Below are 4,275 nucleotides of genomic sequence, written 5' to 3' on the forward strand. Positions count from 1 at the left end.
TTTTTATATCAGTCCTTTTCTTCTTCCTTTGATATCTTTAGGGGAAAGATCTAATAATGAGTTAGCTGAATCTACGATTACGTACCTTAGTAACTTTTTCTAAAAACATTGCAAACTGCTTTTCAGAATGTCTAGAGAGCATATTTCCTAGTGTGGGAGAAGACTGATAAATCATTGAAGTTTAGCCCCTGGAGGAATCTGTCAACAAAGGTAAAAGAGTCAGAAAGTGAGCAAAAAGAGAGAATTAAGGAGAAAAAAATTAAATAAGTTAAGATCTTGGAAGAAAGTTCAATTAAAATCCTAGAGCATGAGCAAATAAATCAACAGGAGATATACTAAAAGAGAAAGGCAGATAGCTACAAAGATGTCTAAATGGGTCCAAACATCTTTAAATAAGCTTTGTAACTTAAAGGAAATTGAGCCAGCAGCTAATAAGGCAGAGGGTCCTGAGGACCCCCAAGAGAGTCTAGAATCACAGCTAGGATGTTCCTTAATGGTTCAAAGGAGAAATAAGGATTTTGAAAGCAGAAATTAAATAGTAACAAATGGCAGAATTTATGGCCTGAATAGCATGACTCGTTAGTAGACTAGACAAACTTGAATCTATGGTGGCAAGTCTCTGAAAAGAAGTAAATTATAGAACTGATTGGGAATATAAATATACCTAAAAAAGGACAATCTGGAAGAAGTAAAACAAGATGGGTAAAAAAAACAATCAAACATTATCTCTATAAAAGCAAAATGGGTTGGTTTCAAAAATGAGAGATTCAGAAAGACAATTTAAAGATCATAAGTCTCCCAGAAGAAAAAGACCTATCCAAAAAAGAAAAGAAAAAACCTGAACATCATACTAAACAAAATCATACCAAAAAAAGAAGAAAAAGAAAACTGCTTAGAACTTCTGAACATAGGAAATAAAGCACCAATCTAAAGTATATAAAAAAAGATTGTCTTCTGGAAAAAATGACCTTATGCTACAAATTCCTAAGAGGTTTCACAGAGGTTAAAATTTAAAATTTCGGCACCACGTCTCCCAGTTCTGGTTCTTGCTTCAACAGTGTTTGGAGGAAACAGATCTGGGGTCCCCCAGCTCCCCTCGGTTTTCAACTTCACCTTTCTGCAGTCTGTCAGCCCCTGGGACCAGCCGCCTCCTGCTTCCGGGACCAGCCGCCTCCTCCCTTCGCCAACGGTGCCATGAGCTCTAGCTCCCGGATCCGCCAAAACTTCTCCTCTGAGGCCGAGGATGCCATCAACCGCCTGGCCAACCTGTACCTGCAGGCCTCCTACTCCTACCTGTCCCTGGGTTTCTATTTCGATCTGGACGATGTCTCCCTGCCTAGGGTGTCACCGTGAGCTGGTGAAGGACAAACACGAGGGTGCCGAGCGCCTTATGAGGCTCCAGAATCAGCGTGGGGGCCGTGTCCTCCTCCAGGCTGTGCAGAAACCTGCCCAAGATGAATGGGGCCGCAGCTTGGATGCCATGCAGGCTGCCCTGAACCTGGAGAAGGACCTGAACCAGGCCCTCCTGAAGCTGCACGCCCTGGGCTCGAGCCAAGAGGATCCACAGCTCTGTGACTTCCTGGAGAGCCACTACCTGGGTGAAAAAGTGAAGCTTCTGAAGCGCTTGGGCAACCATCTGACCACCCTGCGCCATGTTCAGGTGGACCCCCAATCCGGGCTGGGCGAGTACCTGTTCGAGTGGCTGAGCCTGAAGCATGACTAGAGGGAGTGGCCTGCGCAGGCAGCCCCAAGGCCCAACCAAGAACGCCCACAATAAAGCTAGCTGCTCACCCAGCAAAAAAAAAAAAAAAAAAAAATAGAATTTCAATGACAATGTATTTTGCAAGTGACCAAGAAAAGACCTTTAACTATAAAGGCAGTTTTTAATGACAGAAGATTCATGCACCTACCAGTAACCACAGAAAGGAGTGGAAAGACACATGTAGTCTTGTAATCCTTTTGGCTAGAATACATTTTTTTCAAGGCTTTACTTGACTTGTTTTGGGTCACTATGTTCCTCAGGTTTTATTCCCTGAGTGTTTCTCCTTCCAAGAGACTACAAGGTTATACTGAGTTCTGGTACCTGTGAATACCAAAGGCATTAGGCTTTACCTGAGGGCCTTCTCCAACTCCTAACAAGCTCAGGGGCTACTTCTACATTCTGCCATCCAAAAGCTACTGCTTCACGCATAGCTTGGTCTGGTTTTTGTCTAGGGCTGTTTGTACTGGGCTTGAGGAAGCTGATGCTGAGTGAACTCCAGCCAGGAATCCCCCAGAGCTGCCCTCTGGTCTGCTTTCCATATTCCCTAGCTTGTCTATCTCCCGGTGTCTGCAGAATCTCATAAGTCTATCTCTGGATCTTGGTCTGAATGAAAGAGCTCACAAGTAATTCGTGTTATTTCTTCATAGACTAGTATCTTTGCTAAGTCCAGTGGAGTACTTTTAGGGGACCTTGGCATCTGTCTGTCTTGACATTACATCATCTTTCCACAGAGATTCTTATGCTTCTATTTTTGTATCATAAACTCCTCTGGTAGTCTGGAGAAGCCTCTGGACCCATTCTTAGAAAGAAATATTATTAAATGCATAAAATAAAATTAAATACACCAGATTGTAAAGGAAAACAATTATGTTGAAATATTTATCAAAATATTTTGAGAAATAAGTTTACAGGTCCCAGGTTAACCCTTGCTCTGGTCGAACCCATTCATTGTATGGGAGAAGAAAGACAGATGATCTTTCCAAAGTCTTACATAGGAAATATGAAGCACACCTTTGATAGTAGGTCTTCCAAGTCCCAGTAAGCTCATTATTTATTTTTAAATCTCCATCCAACAGTTTCCTTAATTATTTCATAAAGTTGTTACAACAAAAATGCTTCTTTAAAATTTAGAATAATATAATAACGTAAGCTGCTGCTAAAAAGAGCTTTTTGGAGGGAAAGAAACTCTCTGCCAAAGCAGATCAGAAACTGTCCTACAATTTATGGTCTTAGGAACACTGCCTAGTGCACCGTGAGGTTTGGCTAGTTCATGGTCGCTCAGCCACTATCTATGTTCTGGAGACATTATTTAAACCAGGCTTCTATTCTATTCGACACAGCCTCTCAATCATTATCTTTATATTATTTAAAACACATTGGGACTTACCACTACTTTTAGGGCATTTATCTCAAACCATCTGGGTCAGGATCCCAATCATAGTCTTTTCCTGATCAATACTGAATCACATCCCTGGGGCTCTGTGAAGTAACTCCAATTGTACTTAATCCTGCTATATATCTTGTGTGGATATAGATCTGTTGCCTTTCTCCTCCTTGGTCTGGTCAATTCTCTTAATGACTTTCCTTCTTTCTTGTTACTCACTTGAACAGAACAAAAACAAAGAAAGTTGTGAATATCCAAAGACTAATAATGACCAAATGTCCTGGAAAAGTGGTTGTGATGATGAATCAATGGCTTCTATAGGAAGAAGAAAACACTGAGTTAAGAGAAGTGTTGAGGTGGTTATGGATGCATCACAGAATGTCAGAGTTGGTAGGGACTTTAGATGCTAGATAGCCTAGGAATGGTCATTGTCCTTCATTCCTGAAGAGGACCAAAATGATATCACTATGCCAGAATCAGTTACAGCACGTCCAACTGTGGCTGATCAGACCAATATGAACTTGGCAATGTTCTACCACAGGTTGGGCACAAATAGGGTATGCAAACATTTGGCATGGATTCTGTAAATTTGCACATCTAACACTTCTTTTAAGCTACTTCAATTCTGCTTTGGTCATAAAGCACAGCACCTTCTCTGATGAGGGTTCGACATACTGGGTTGTCCTGTTCCAGTGTCTCCCATGTCACACAATCAATTCCAAAGATCTTAAGAGAGACTTTTTCCTTGTATTGTTTCTTCTGTATATGTATAACTTGTATGTGTATAAGAATTTCTTCCTCAATATACTCAACCAGTGGATATTGAATATTTGCTTGAAAACCTCAATTGAGGGGAAAGTTACTCCTTCCTATAGCAGCCCATTCTGCTCTTATGTAATCCTAATTGTTTAGAAGCTTTTCCTTTCATTAAATTTAAAGCTGCTTTCCCCCATTTTCATAAAATCATTGATTTTAAGTGAGAAGGAACCTTACAGGTCATTCAGTTTAACTTTCTAATTTTATATGATAGAGAAATGAGGCCAGAGTTACACAGATATTAAGGGTGTAAGGCAGGATTTGAATCCAGGTTTTTATAACTCCAATAACAATATATCCAGTCTATAAAGGA

The 4,275-nt window shown here is 40.6% G+C and overlaps 1 pseudogene; it reads left to right on the top strand.

Moving 5' to 3' along the window:
• Positions 1-1,194: 1,194 nt before the first annotated feature.
• LOC118855300 lies at positions 1,195-1,723 on the top strand (annotated as a pseudogene).
• The last annotated feature ends 2,552 nt before the right edge of the window (positions 1,724-4,275 follow it).

This window comes from Trichosurus vulpecula, chromosome 6, assembly GCF_011100635.1.
Source record: "Trichosurus vulpecula isolate mTriVul1 chromosome 6, mTriVul1.pri, whole genome shotgun sequence".
NCBI lineage: Eukaryota > Metazoa > Chordata > Mammalia > Diprotodontia > Phalangeridae > Trichosurus > Trichosurus vulpecula.